This window comes from Sarcophilus harrisii, chromosome 4 (genome assembly GCF_902635505.1).
Source record: "Sarcophilus harrisii chromosome 4, mSarHar1.11, whole genome shotgun sequence".
Taxonomy (NCBI): Eukaryota; Metazoa; Chordata; class Mammalia; order Dasyuromorphia; family Dasyuridae; genus Sarcophilus; species Sarcophilus harrisii.
In genome coordinates, this window is record NC_045429.1 from 41,483,818 (window position 1) to 41,500,010 (window position 16,193).

Sequence of the window (16,193 nt, forward strand, 5' to 3'; positions counted from 1 at the left end):
GACTGAAGAGAAATTAATTCAGACTGTTCATTGGAAGTTCAAATACTGAAGCTGAAGCTTAAATACTCTGGCCACATAATTAAAAACCATTACTCGTTAGAAAAGATCCTGATGTTGGAAAAGATTGAAGGCAAAAAGCAGAGAATGAGACGGTATAATGGAAATAATGAACATGATCTTGGACAAACTTGGAGAGATAACAGAGTATAGTACTCCATGAGATACCAACATAACTGAAAGACTGAATAATAACCACAGCAATAAGGAGCCTAATCCACTTTGTGATGGTGTAGGAAGAAATGTTTGTAGTTTGTTATTGCTATGTCTATGAAGTAAATATCACTGCGTAAAAGATATTCGATGTTAAGCATCTAAATGAAATTGGGATGCTAGCCAGTGGTCCCCTAAAAATAGAGGGAACGTAGCTAGTGGGGTCATGGTAGAAGAAGGAGACACTCATAAACCTTTTTAAGTATCCTAGAACCCTGAGGAATAGGTGTAACTTACTTAGACCTGAGAGAAAGGGGCCAGAACACTCTCATTACATATGTTTACATTATACACATATATATGTACATATATATACAAAAAGCTGTAGTATTTAGAATGAGAAGGGATGTTAGAGTTCATCTATTTGAAACTCATCTGCTACTTTCATTCTACAGATGAATAAACTGAAGCCTAAAGCAAATGAGGTGATTTGTCCAAGTTCATGTAGATAAGGAGAATTTCATTTATACAGTCTTACAGATGTTGTTTGCCGTACAGGTGGTAAACAGCAGAAGCAGATTTGAATGGAGGTCCTCTTGGCTCCAAATCCAGCATATTTTGAGCTCAATTCAATTCCAAAAGCATTTATTAAAAGCTTCCATTGTTCCAGGACTATGCTAGGTGCTGAGGGTACACAATGACTGAAAAACAAGCCTATCTTCAAGGAACTTACATTTTATTTAAGTTTCTTTCTGATTTACCAGTTTCTTCTCTATAAAGCCCTAAAAAGATATCACCTATGGAAGAGATAGCATTCAAGCCGGACCTGGAAATAGGGATAAGATGGCAACAGAGTTTGGGGAAAGGCATAGAGATGAGAGAACAGAAAGTGTGGTTGGACTACACAGGTATCTTAGTGTGGTTTTAGAGTAGAAAATACTTGGGAAAGTAGGGTAGAGACAGATTAAGGGGAACTTTGAATTGGGCGTATTAGTAAATAACCAGTGGAGAACCACTTAAGTTTCCTGAGTGGGGACATTATGTAAGTAGAATAGCTTTGCAAGAGGATTAATTGGTGTTTGATAGAAGACATGACAGTGAGTAACACAAGATGGTGGAAAAGTCAAAAGAAACTGCTTTTTTTAGGGTATGGAAGAACTTAGTGTACTTTTTGGTTAGAGAAGACAGGAAGAAGAAGAAAGGGGCCTGGAGAAAGCACCTGGGTATGGGAACAAGAATATAAACTAAGAGATGAGTTTTGAAAAGGGGAGATGTGTCATCCCCACCAAATAAAGTGTAAGACCTTTGTAGGAGGCTCTATTGAGTTTTCTTCTTTGTACTTTTTTTCACCTAGTACAGTGATTAACATACAGTAGCTGCTGAATGAATGGTTGTTAAATTGATTTGAATTTACTTTTCTTGGCCAGGGTCACACAGCTACTAATATCTGAGATAAAATTTAAACTCTAGGACCAGAATCTGTACTATATAGACTCTATATATAGACTATAATTAGTTATTTGTTTGGTACTTATGTATTTGTAAATCTGCAACTGTAACAATCAACCAATTCATCAATAAATATTTATTAATCAACTACAATGTGTTTGCTATGCCCTGGAAATAGACATATATGGACTAGTTCCTGTTCAAAAAGAATTTAAAGTTATGAAAACTCAATAGGGAAATGCTTTTTATTTTCAAGTAGCTACATTACCTTAACATATCTTGCAAGACTTGCAAAAATGGCTAAAGAATTTAGATTATAAAACTCATTAAGGCTCCTCTTTCTCAGCTACAACTTGCATAAATGAATAAAATCCCTCTTATCCTCTCCCTCCTATTTAAAAAGAATTTATTAAGTTAACATTAAACAAGTATTTATTAAACATTTACTATATGCTAGGGGATAGCTAGATGGTACCACCTAGTGCATAGAGTGCTGGGCTTGGAGTCAGGAAGACTCATTTTCATGAATTCAAATCTGACCTCAGGCACTTACTAGCCACAGGATCCTGGGCAAGTCACTTAACCTTGTTTGTCTCAGTTTCTTCATCTATAAAATGAAGTAGACAAGGAAATGGCCGTTTCAGTATCTCTGCCAAGAAAACTCCAAATGGTGGTCATGGAGAGTTTGATATAACTGTAAACAACTGAACAACAACATCCTTTCTAAGTCTTCTCTCCTGGCTAAACATGCTTAGTGCCTTTAACCTACCTTCATATGGTATGAATTTATGGTCTTTTAACATTCTGATTGCTCCTTTCTGGGTGCTCTCCATGGTACTGATATCCTTCATAAACAGTGGTATCTAGGACTGAACACAATGTTCTAAATGTGACCTGGACCACCATCAAATATAGTACAGTGGGACTACTCCTCCCAACACAAGACAGTACAGCTCCTTCAAATAGGCATAAAATTACTTTAGCTTCCTTGATACTCATCTCACGTGATTGTATAAAATTGAGCTTGTAGACCACTAAAACCCATAGTTTCTTCTTCAGACTGATTGCCACACAGCCATAATCCATCAAGTATATCCCTGGGTTGCTTTACCAGGAACTTCCTTTCAAGCTGTCATTGCACCATTATTGGATTATTTGGGTCCAGTCATTCACACAATTCTGCATCTTAATAGTTGAATACTCTTGTACAATATTCTGTTGTTGTATTCAACTCATTGCTGGAAAGAGTACTCCCCTATGGCTCCATTCACTAGCCAGAAGTCACCCTAATCAGTGACTATTTGTATGGATTTTGCTCTAGTTATTTTTTTTTAATTAAATAGCAAAGTAGAAAGTTAAAAACAAAAATAAAACCAACAACATTTTACATTGGCCTTTCACAACATTCTGCCCAACTTCAGCCTTACCCTAAATTCTAAAAGTATCTTCAATGTTATAGTAAGCACCAATTTCATATATGATGTTTTACCTTGGTTTCTAGTCAAAAACTCCCAGTGAGAATGCCAAAAATTGAAAACTGATTCCAAATAGGATAGATTCAAAACTGGACAGGAAAAATTGAAGAGATACTTTTTCTTCTCACCCTAATTCTGACTTCTCTCATCACCTACCCTTGTCCCAAAGTTTGGCCTCTTCCTTCACCAATATCTAAGAGTTAGATGCTCTCTTATTCTTTCCTCCTGTCTTGAGTAACAGCTCCTTTAGTAATCATTTTTGTTCTATGTTTCCAGTGCAAAGACCATTTCTCTGGGTCAAGAAAAAGAAGCAAACTAAAACTCTAGTTGTTTTGGCTTCTCTCCATTGTCATTTATCATTATTTGACCTACTCTAAGCAACAGTCTCCTAGTTCTTATTTAACTCTCCTCCCTTCTTTAAAACATGGATAACCTCAAAGACGTGTGATATCATAGATGTGGGAGCTCCTGGGGATTAGAGGGAATTTCCCCTCTTGATACCGATCTTGATCAGTCTATAAGTGAAAGTTGCTTGAGATTCAAAAAGTTTAAATAATTGGCCTATGATCACATGAAATCAAGTCTTCTTGATTCCTGGACAAGTACTCAAGTACTCTAACCATTGTACAAGCATATTCTCTCTCTTTCCTTAATATAACAAGAAAATGTTGTTTTCCTTCATTTTCTACTCAGATTGCTAAATTCATTCAGAACCTCAACATTTTTCACCATTCTCAAGGGGTCATTTTATGTTTTTATTGCTTCTATCTTCATTACACATTGATTTGGGGGGATGGGTTCCTGGTGAGAAAACTCCCTCCACCAATATAGATCAGTGTCTCTCTTGCTATTCTGCATTCACTTCTGTCTTTTGTGACTTGTCTGGGACAGATTAAATGACTTGGAGAATTTCTTAAATCCCCCATGAGATATCATAAAGTCAGTTGAAACAAAAGCTAGACTAAAACTCAGTTCATCTTGATGCCAAAATTGGCCTGTGACCTTAATGCCTCACCTTCTGTGAGATTATATAAACACACACACACACACACATGCACACACACACACTCACACACACACTTTGCTTTTAAAACCTTTTTTGTTCCTTCTGCATTAATATTGGACTCTAGATAATTTTCTCTTTACCATCTTCTCTTTATTAAAATTACATCTTTTTATGTCCTCAGAATTTAATTAATGAGAGATTTCCTTCTCCTTTCCCCACTGAATTCCCATCTAAAGCAAGGATGTCATAGTGGTTCACCAATCATCATCAGTATGGTGGGAAAATATTTAATAACTGGCTCTAGGGGATGGAGTGGGGTGGGGATAGAATACACTTTTAAGTTGAATCTCAACTTTTTTTTTTTTGGCTGAGGCAACTGGGGTTAGGTGACTTGCCCAGGTTCACACAGCTAGAAAGTGTTAAGTATCTGAGGCCAGATTTGAACTCAAGTCCTCTCGACTTCAGGGCTGGTGCTCTATCCATTGTGCCACTTAGCTACCCCAGTACCTCAACTTTTAACATTTAATCCATTATCTCTTTAAAATAGACAACAAAACAATAACTTGAGCCTTGATTTGGAGTTTTTTTTCCTATTTCTAAAGTATAAATGCTCACATTAAAAATTTAATAATCAGTCTCCTGATTATTTTCCACTGCTTTTGGGATCCAATCTGTCCTTTCTCTCCATCTTTGAAAACTGATTGGCTAAAGTCTTAGGTGCCAGACTATTTCCAGCTTTTACTCTATCACACATTCTAAGATAAAAAGGATCCCTTCTCCATGAGGTTCCTCTTATTAGCAACCAGTTCCTCCTCCTCGGTGAGAATCAGAGCCAATGTTGAATTTCCCCTTGTTAGTTCTTCTACCTTTTGAAGTTTAAAATTGTCATTAAGGGAAGTTAAGAAATGGATTGCTGCTCTATTTTTGGCAGCAAGAGAGTTCCAGCGGATGTCTGGCTAATTGAAATCCCTCATCACTACTACATCCATCTTTTGTGCCAGGAGTGTGATCTGTTTCCCAAACACCTCATCTATTTTCTCCTTTCTAGGTGCTTCTTAATAAACTCTAATGACAATCCTACCTCTCTCTCTTCTTTTGCTGATGTTCATCCAAATGCTTTCTATGTTACATCTTTACTCAGATTCCTAGATTTCCTCACAAGTTAATCTTCTTAGTATAAAATGTGGCTCCCTGTCTGGCTCCATTTTTACTATTTTTGAATAAGATATGCTCCGCCAAAGACATATTCTAATCATTGGTTTCTTCCTCTAAACATAAAGGCAATTATGGGATCAAAATTGCCTTTTAACTTGCTCATCTTTCTATTTGCCATACTGTGATCATTTATGTATAGACATTGAAGACCATGGGTTTTAATACTCATTCCTTTCTTGGATTGTACCTCTTGTGAATTTCTGGATTTTTCTATTGCTATTCTTCATTCTAGACATTTGTTTCTATGATATCTAGCTTGGCAGATAGACAAAAGCTATTTTCTTGCCTTCCCCATTCACCTTCTCTTTCAATTTAAAGACTTTTTAATTAGATTTGTAAGACTCAAGGCAATTGAACATTTTGTACACCTTAAAAGATTATATACATGTTATTGTTATCATCATCTTGGTCTTCTCATATTCTTTTGATGGTGTTTAAAGAAAAACAGTCCTATGACAAATTATTCCTTTAATATTCTATGGGCCATGGAACAGATAAAAATGCATTTTGTATTTGAATGAAAGTGATAATCATAATTAAATTATTATGAAAATAATTAGTGATAAAAATAAATTCATCCTCTGTAGGTTCATTTAAATCATCTTCAGTACAATTCCAATAGCAGAGATAAGATAGACCTCATCCTCTTCCCCTGTGATTTTGATCTCCTTTGCTAGATCTTTACATTTTGCAATTTTGAGTACAATTTATTATTTGAGGATTTTTTTTTGATATTTTGAGATTGGTATTTATAATGTGGGGTTTATCATGTCACTTCATGAAAGATAGTAAGTTTCTGGTATGTAATTCCAACTATAAGGTTATGTCTTACCAAATATCTGATAAGGACTAATTTTTGCTACTTGAACAGTTTCTACCACTTCTTTGCATAATCTACACTGATTACAAAGTCCATGTTCCAGAGCAAAGAACTCTTCTGTAATTTGTGTGAATGACCTGCTCTTGAATTGTCATTAGAAACTCTACCCCCCCCCCCCAAGTCTGCATGACTCAGCCATTGTTTGCTGCTTCTTTGTCAGTATATTGTGGGGTGAGTTCATGTGGCTCTCACTTTTGAAGGACCTTCTGGTCTCATCTTTGGATCTTTGTTATTCCATAAACTTTCAAAAATTAAATTATTTTTTCTCTTTTGTTCTAATTTTTCTTTCACAACAAGACTACTCTAAAAATATGTTTAACATGATTGTACATGTATGACATATCAGATTGCTTGTTGTATTGGGGAGGGGAAAAGGAAGGGGCAGAGGGAGAATGATCTGAAACTCAAAATCTTACAAAAATGAATGTCAAGGGGCAGCTAGGTGGCACAATGGATGGAGCACCAGCCCTGAAGTCAGTAGGACCTGAGTTCAAATCTGACCTCAGACACTTAACACTTCCTAGCTATGTGACCCTAGGCAAGTCATTTAACCCCAATTGCCTCAGGAAAAAGAAAAAGAAAAACAGTTAAAACATGTAAATTGAAAAAAATAAAACACTATTAAGTGAAGAAAAACGGAATAAATCATTATTCATTACATTGGACAAATCCTGTGGTAGGTACTTGTTAGCAATCTTTATTATGACTTGATGAAGTGCTGACTTCTTGTTCCAAAAATATTTTTGAAGGTTTTTGATCTGCTTATTATTTCCTCTAAGAATATCTATCAATCTTCCTATTTTTGGCAAAGAAGTATTATTTTTTATATAGCTACTTTAGAGAATGATAGGTGCTGTATTCTATCAATGTTCTGTGTGTTTTTGTTAGAATATTTTGCAAATCTGAAAAGAAATTGTATGGGAAGAAGAAAAAAGGGGAGGTAAAATGGGATAAATTCCATCACATGAAGAGGCAAAAAAGACCTATTACAGTTGAGAGAAAGAAAGGAGTGGGATGAGCTTATCAGACTTGGCTCTAACGGGGAGTATTATACGTACATATTTAGTTTGATATAGAAACTCGTCTCACCCTATAGGGAAGTAGGAGGGGAAAGGACAAGATAAGGGGAAGGCTAATAGAAGGGAGAACAGAAGTAGAAAGGAAAAGAATAAGAAAGGGGGAAGGGGCTGAAAAAGGGGAGAACAGATTAAGAGAGGTGGTAGTCAGAAACAAAATACTGGTGAGGAGGGAAAGAGAAAAGTATAACTTGTGAAAAATAGGATGAAGGGAAATACAGAGTTAGTAATTGTAACTATGAATGTGAATGGGATGAACTTCCCCATAAAATGGAAGTGGAGAACAGAGTGGATTAAAAGCCAGAATCCCACAATATGTTGTTTACAAGAAACACATTTAAAGCAGAGTGATACATACTGTGCAAAGATAAAAGGCTTGAACAGAATCTATTATGCTTCAGCTGAAGTTAAAAAAACAGGGGTGGCCATCCTGATCTCAGATCAGGCAAAAGCAAAAATAGATCTAATTGAAAGAGATAAAGAAGAAAACTACATCTTGCTAAAGAATACCATAGATAATGAAGTAATATCAATACTGAATATATATGTACCAAGTGGTAGTATATCCAAATTCCTAGAGGAAAATTTCAAGTAGAATATTTTTCAAATCTGTTATGTCCCATTTTATAGTTCTTTGAGTATATATAGAGATCAATCTTATATAGGTATTGTTTTAAACATATTCTTCCCATATAGTTTTGATGTCAAGAGTCTAATAAGCTTCAACATACTCAGCCATAGACTTCTTGATACCCTAATTAATGTGTCTTGTCAGGTAGAGACCAAAGCATTTTTAGATGGTATCTTTATCCATTGCTTTAAGGTGATCTTTAGATTCAAGTTTGAAGCCTACAGGCTATCTTTTTCTTGGCATTTTTAAGAATATTATATATAGATCAACTTAAAATGGCATTTGAATATTATTAGAGAAAGAGTCCCTGAAATGAGGAAGCTATTTAATATGGGTTTTGGTAGGGTGATATAGTATGACATCATCCATGCAAATAAAGTGATTAATGATGTTTTTCTTATTCTTAATTATTATTATCTTATTCTTTTTTTTTTTTTTGGATGGGCTTCACATAGAAATTATTTTCAGAAAAAAAATCAATATCATGCTTTTATTTTTTTTATATTTAATATTTTATGGACCATTTCATGGGAGGATAAAATAACTCCTTTTTGTAGTTGTAATATGAGCTCATTCGCTATAATTTCACTTAATGTCTTGGTAAAAGTCCACTAGTAAATGGAATTTCAGAAATGGCATGTATCTCTTCTTGTTTCTACAAGTAGCACATGCTCCTTAGTGACTATTTCAGTTCCCATTCCCACTGACAAGTTGGATATCCCTAGGGATCTAGAAGTAGTTCCAAGATATTGGTGAATTCTTTGTAATGTTATACAACTTATAAAACTCCACCTTATATCTGCCATCTTGATTATCAATTAATAATAATTTAGTCAGTGATACTTAAATAGCTTTCCAAAAAAAGATGATTTATTACAGTGGTACAATAAAAACTATTGATATAAGATATCCTATGCCTATACTTATGCCATAAATGCCTATGACATACTGTCCCACAAGTACATAAGAATCCAGAGAAATGTAGGCTCAAAAGCTTAAAGAATACAGAGGGCAAAGGGATACTCATAGCTCCTGGAAGTCTCTTTGCCAGAATCCTACAGATATTCCTTTAAGTATGGAATAGTTTTCTGATGGGCTCTTTGCAGAACTGTGAATCCATACAATTTATCCTTCACTCTTTGCAGTTACTATTCTCAACTGTTTCAGGGACAATGTGAAGACACATAAGGGAAGCTGGGAAATCGTATGAATTTCCAAAGTTCTATAAGATCTTACTCTAGCTCAGGGCTTCTTAAAGCTTTTTCACTTGTGATCCCGTTTCACTGGAGAAATTTTTATGTAACCTCTGATATATGGGTATATAAAATTGGTATACAAATCAAACATTTACTGATAACAAATCATTCAATTATGAGACCCCATTTGGGGTTGCTAACTACAGTTTAAGAAAGCTGGACTCTAGCTTATGTGGGCAATACAAGAGAGAAGAGACAAACGCTGAAGAGCTCTCTTCCCTTCTCAAGCAATTCCTTCTCAAAGACAGTTTTTTTCCTCCCTCTCTCCTTTTTGCTGGCACTCACCTGACTTTGCATCTCTTTTGGTCCAAAGAAGCTTGACTCCTAGTGCATAACCAAATTTCCTCAGCCAATGCAAAACTGTTTCCTGTGCAATGTCAATTCCAGTTCATTCAATCAACATGAGTTCTCACATAGTTAAGCTACCATCAGTGAAGTGTTTTATCACTTACTTTATAGTGGGATGTGAATGAGTACTCTAGCTTTCAGTGCTTGTTGGTCCATTAAAGATGACTGGTTACATTATGGCATTTGGGGATGATTCAGTCATTGCTGTAGTTCTGAGCCTAGGAAAAGGAGCAAAAGCACAGAGGGAAAAAGGAAACTAGAGCTGATTATAGACAGGGAGCAGAGCTGAAGATGTGGCTTATCCATACGAGCCCCCTGGGAATCCCTCAGCCTTAGAGGGGCAGGAGCAGATCAGGGAAGGACTGCAGAGAGGAGAAAATTAGCCACTAGCTTCAGGAGAGTAAGAAACCACACAAGAAATGAGAACTACCTCTTAAAAATGAACACTACTAGAAGCAGTGATGAAGTGGGGAGAACTCTTTAGCCAAATTTGACCTATCCTTTCCGGAGAGTTGTCATTCAGTCATTGTTCTAAATCCAAAGAATAAAAAGAAAGGATATAACAACAACAACAACAACAAAAAAACCCTTTGACAATTTCATAAAGGCCACATGGGGAGCTAGAATAGTTTTGAGGGGCACCAAGCCAAAGGCTATTTCCATACAAAGAGAGTTCCTGGCTCCAGCTTATTGAAAAGAGGAAACAAGCTCCAAGAGCTTCTATGATCCTTCAGGGTTATAGCACTTGCCTGTATTTGCAGTTTTCTAAGAAAAGCAATACATTTGAGTTTGTTGGCTAATATAAGATTTACACAATCCATGTAACTTACAATAGAAATGGAAGATGAATTTCAGGTTTACTACTCTTTGTAATGACTGCTTCATTCTTTTTACTCTTTTGGGAAGTGTCTTGACTGTTTATGACCTTGGTTGAACATTTTATGGTTTTGCATTTGTGTGTGTGTAGGTGTGTGTGTGTGTGTGTGTGTACATTGAGGGACATGCTATAGTCCTTAGAGGGACATACCATAATTATTATATATTTTAGCCAGGGTACTTAAACAGGAGTCCTTTTAAAGTTTTTTTTGTTTTTTGTTTTTTTGTTTTTTTTTCCTAAAAAGACTCTGACATGAGCCAAGAAAAACTTTTGGAAGGAGCTATAAGCCAAAAATTATTTTTTGGGTAGCTGCTTAAGAAAATACCATCTGTGTAAACCCAGAACTGTGGTTCTAAGTCTCAGCCTGCTTCATCCTTTTGCTTTGCACTGATCCTTTACTGCTCTGTAAGCCATGAATTTCCTTTGGATCCCAATACCACAGGGATGTCATGTTTTGTTTTAAGTCTTCTAAAGAAAATCTTGCCAATGAAAATTTCTGGATAGATTTCACTGGAGCTGATTGGTGAGCCATCTTAAATCCCTTGGGACTTATCATCAGTCTATAGAATTACATTAACTGCAGAGTGGATCATAATTTTTTGCAATATACTTGTAATAGAGTTATTTAAGGACTCAGTAATCAGCATTCAACAGTGTGGGAATATTGATCTCAAAGATTTCTGGTGACATTCACTCCTCATGATTTGGATGCTTACCACAGCACTGAAAAAGTATATTAGCATTAGACTTGGTGGTCCATTTCTACATCTTCATGTGGTTATGTATATGTATGAGAATGGATCAAATCATACTTTTTGGAGGAGTTTAGCAAATGGAAATAGAGAAGTAATCTTTATAGCCATTGTACTTGGACAGTTAGGGGATGCCACAAATCATCTTCATGAACTCATCTTCATGAGTTCAAATCTGACTTCAGACAATTACTGACTGTGGGACCTGGGCTAGTTACTTCCCCCTGTTTACCTCAGTTTATTCATTTGTAAAATGACAAAGTAATGCAAACCATTTGTTATGATATAAATTTTCCACTGAAGTTCCCCTCCTGCACCTCATTAGGGCAAGTGCTCTCAAAGCAAAAAGACTTCAAAATGGAATCCAGAGCCTGTTTTATGAAGATCAGTCTAAGTTTATACATGAGTTTTTTGGCTAAAAGTAATTCTTGAAGAGTTTGTACCATAAGGCATAGAAAGTTTATATTCAGCATCAGTGAGGGAGTATGCACACAAATAAATTCACATTTCTTAGAAATATTAAAATAGTAATTACACATAGGAAAGAAAAAACTCGGTGTATAATCCTTCTGAATATGAATAAATAATATAGTTCTTTTTCCCCCTTCACTGGACCGGATCTGTGATTTCATTAGCATACTAAACTTACAAAGAAGAAAATGCCACTATAAATGCAGATCCACAAGTACTTTGCAACTTAAGGGTTAACATTCTTAAGAGAATTGACCGGTGCACTAATATGTTAAATGAATTGCCCAGGATCACATAGTCAACCCGTGTTAAGAAGTGAATCTTGGACTCAGGATTTTTTGACTTTGAGACTACCTCTTGATGTAGTTTTTACTGTTTAAAGTTAATCATAATATAGTAGACACACATTATGGAATAACTACACAAAGAAAAGCTTCATTAAAGGCAGCATTGCGCAGTGGATAGAGTGCTTAGGGTGCAATCCTAATGATGTGGGAAAGATTCCAATCTTTGATTCCCAACCCCCCCTAGATAATGTAAATTACCCTTTGACTCACAAATTCTGGTCCCTTTGAATTCCAATAGAAGATCCGGACCTGTCCCAGCCCCACCCGGATCTGAGCCAACTTTGGGGCTATACCCAAAAGCCCCTTGAACTAAGTCTCCTACTATAAAAGGGCCACACTGGGAACCCCTCTTTGCAGAGATTCCAAACGTGCCAGCCATGTGAGGACCCTCTGTCCACAGTGCCCTCCTTATCTCTACCTTCACCTATCTCCTACTTCTAAACTCAATAATAAACCTCTTTTATCAATCTAGCTCTCGGGCTAATAAATGCTTTTATTGGGGACTCCTGCGGCTACTAGACCTCATTTATCGCCATATCCTTGCGCCGAATCCAAGGAGGTTACAGGGGAGCTTTTGCTTAACTTCCTGTACCCCAAACCTGCCACTAGACCTAACTAAACCCTAATTTCATTTAGGTACCCCAAATCTAGACCTCAACATTTGGTCTAGACCTCAACACTACTGCTGTCAATAACCAGTTTGGAGGACTTTGGGAAAATTATTTCTCCTTCTCTGCTTTCCTGTTTCTTTCCTCCTTTACAACAAAGGCAGCTGGGTGGTACAGCGGACTTGGAGCCAGGAAACACAACATTGTAGCCTTTTGGCCTTGGGCAAAACACTTACCCTCCATCAGTTTCCGAATAATAGCACCAAACTCCTCAGGCCATTGGGAGGACCCAATGGGATAAAACTGGAAAGTTTTTTTTGCAAACTTTAAGGCACTATACAAATGCTATGCATGGTGAGAGTTGGATTTCCTAATCTTTTAAATCCCTTCCAGCTTGAAATTCTAGGTGTTTATGATTCTTTAGTTTGGAGAAAGTCAAGTGGAGAAAAGTATCCAAAATTAAAATATGGAGAATTCCACCTAGGAGGAAAAAAATTGATTATTTCAGCTGCCAGAAAGAATTGAGGGGGAATGAACTTAACCACCTGGGCTCAGAAACAAAACACAGCAGATTAAACTAAAATGGAGGAAATCCAGGTAAGTCTGGAAGAATGGTTTTACTACTCACAAAGGCAGTGAAAGTACTCATACCTAAAGGGCAATCTTCTGGGGAAGCTCCTACTTCCTTAAGGGCAGGAGTTATTACCTTTTTTGCCTTCTTATCTCTAGTGGAGTAAGAGCTTAATAAACTCTAGTAGCTAGTCTATTGACCAGCTGTCAAATAACTAACACTTTAAATTTGCAAAGCATTTTGTCAACATTATATCTCATTGTGGTCTCCCAACAATCCTAGAAGACAGAGTACTTCTGGTATTATTATCTTCTTTGGACAGATAAGGAAACTGAGGCTAGAGAGTTTAAGTGACTTGTCCAAGCTCACTCTTATACCTGTCAGAGATGGGCTCTGAATCCAGATCTTCTCAACAGAATTATTCTGATTTGCCTAAAATAGTTTATTCCTTACTCAACCTGGAGGGGAGACTTCTTACCACTCCAAAGCACACAATCAAAGGTTTAATGAATGCATAGTCCATAGCCCAGTATTACACTTTGGGGTGGAAGATTTTGTTCAATGAGCTTCCAGCCTGAAACTAGCGGTCATTTATAAACTAGGAGCAAGATCAGTAATTCAGGAGACTGTTGAAAGGACCAAATAAACTCTTCCCATTTCTGTAAGCCATATAGAGACCTTGATGCATTGGTCACACTTTGGGAATATTTCTCCCTCAATCCCAAGATTTATTTCCTATTTGTGCTCTCGCTTTTAAAATGTGAAGAACTGTTTTCAGCCACTGCAAAGAAAAACACCAATTGCTCATTTCTCATGTCTTAAGAATCCTCTATTTCCTTTCCTTAGCCAGATGGCTTTTCTGGCTTAAGGAGCAAAGAAAGGGAAAGTTTTGCTGGCAACTGCATTTGCTATGCAAAGAAAGAAGAATGGATGAGAGGAAAGAGACTGTGAGAGGAATCTTGGCTTTTTCAAAAAGTGGGTTCAAAGTTAAACAGATTAGTCTGGGAATAGATATCAGCCATTTCTAGGTGTAAAGCAGTTTGAAATCTTCTTTAAGCCAAAGTTTCATTGCTGTTTTCAAGAGGAGCTTGAGGAAATACCAAGTAACTAACAGCTCCCCAGATGGCTCCCTAATGTCTCCATGATGCAAAAGATTTGACATCTGAATATCAGCATTCTCACAGACTCAAGATAAAGAATTCCAGCCTTCTCCTCCAGTCAGGGGAACTCTCCTCTTTTCTTTGGACAAGTCTAATATAGGCTATTTAGATGGAGTTTCTGAGAAAAAGAAAACGAACAGGGCTAAGAAAAGATTATTTTTTCACCTTGAAATGAATGCTATGAAGGTAGAGAAAATCGAATGTGGTGGGTCATGACCGGCTAAGTTACTGAAAAGTATGGCCAAGTTTTCTCATTTTATGTGGACTTCTAGGTGATTGAGGTTGACTGAAACTAAAAAGCAGAGGGAATGAATGGTTGTCAAGGGAAGAAACATCTCTCTTTAACAAACCAGTCTCGCTTCCATAGAAGTGAGAATAGAAGAAAAGGAAAAAGAGAACCTAGAAAGTTCATTTTGGTTACCATATTCCATTTCTACTTTACACCATGCAGGACCAAATTTAAATTCTTATTCTGAAATCTCTTTGACTTTACTGCACGTCTCACTCATGACCATTTCTAGAGTATCTCATACTCTTTCAAGAAAGCTTATCTCTGGAAGCTATTTATAATTTCAGCATCTTTAATAAACCTCTAACTTCTTTAGATCTCTGAGGGGATATGGCTATTTTTGCAGTATAAAAGACCCAGAAGAGTGTAAGCTCATTGATGATGGGGATATTTTTAGTTATAGGTTTGTGTCCTGAGCACCTGCTGTTAAATAATAGGGGCTTAATAAATTGTGTTACCAGTCAGTGAATGGGTGGTTGCTGTCCTTCCAGAACCAAAATGACATCATTTTGTTAGAGTCAAGTTAGTATGTCCTACTGTGGATGATTAGTGGGATGATTAGTTAGGGTGACAATGCTCTGCTACTGGTCAAACACAAATAATCATTTGGGATGCACTCTTTAACTTTGCACATATCCACTTTTTTCCTGAATTGATTCAATTCTGCTTTGATTATAGAGAACAGCATCTTCACTAATGAAGGAACGCCATATTGGGCAGTCCTGTGACAGTGTCTCCCAATTTGTACAATCAGTTCTAAAGTTCTTAAGAGTGACTTTGAGTGTCCCTTGTATCACTTTTTCTGATCATCTTGTGAGCACTTGCCCCGTGTACTTTCTCCATAAAACAATCTTTTGGGCAAGTGTACATTTAATATTCAAATGATGTGGCCAGCCCAATGAAGTTGAGGTCTTTGTAGTACAGTTTGAATGCTTGGCACTGTATTAAGCTGTTGAAAATACAAAAATGGCAAAAGACAGTACCTTTCCTCAAGGATCCTGCAATCTGACTGAACTGAAGCAACCTATTTCTTTATGTGGATAAAATTAAATTAAAGTGGGAATATGTGATAGAGCAGCATTAGTTGGTGCGGGAAGGATTGTTCCTTTGAGTTTGTTGATATAAGGAAAGGGAACTGCTTTTTATAAGGAAGCTAAGAATGGCTTTTACATTTTAAAATAAAGTTTTATTTACTTTAAAATGTTTAAAAAAAAAAACATTCTTATTAAGAAGACATGGGAGAAAAACTGGCTGTGGGGGTTGGGTCTGACCCACAGGCCAGTTTGTCCAGCACTAGAGCACTATGTGACTTGCCCAATCTGGGTAGGAAGTGGGATTTAAACCCAACTTTCCTGGGTTCAAGGGCAACCACAAATCCCCAAACAGCTTCTCTAAAAGTTAGAGTTGACTCAAGAGACCAAAGAACAGAAACATCCCCCACACCTCAGCTATCTCAGTTTGAGGAGATTTAAGGACAAGAAATAGTCCCAGTCCTAAAGGCTCTTTTACAAAATTAATTAATTTTAAATAATTTTATTAATATTTTTTGTTTATATGTCACCTTCATTTTAG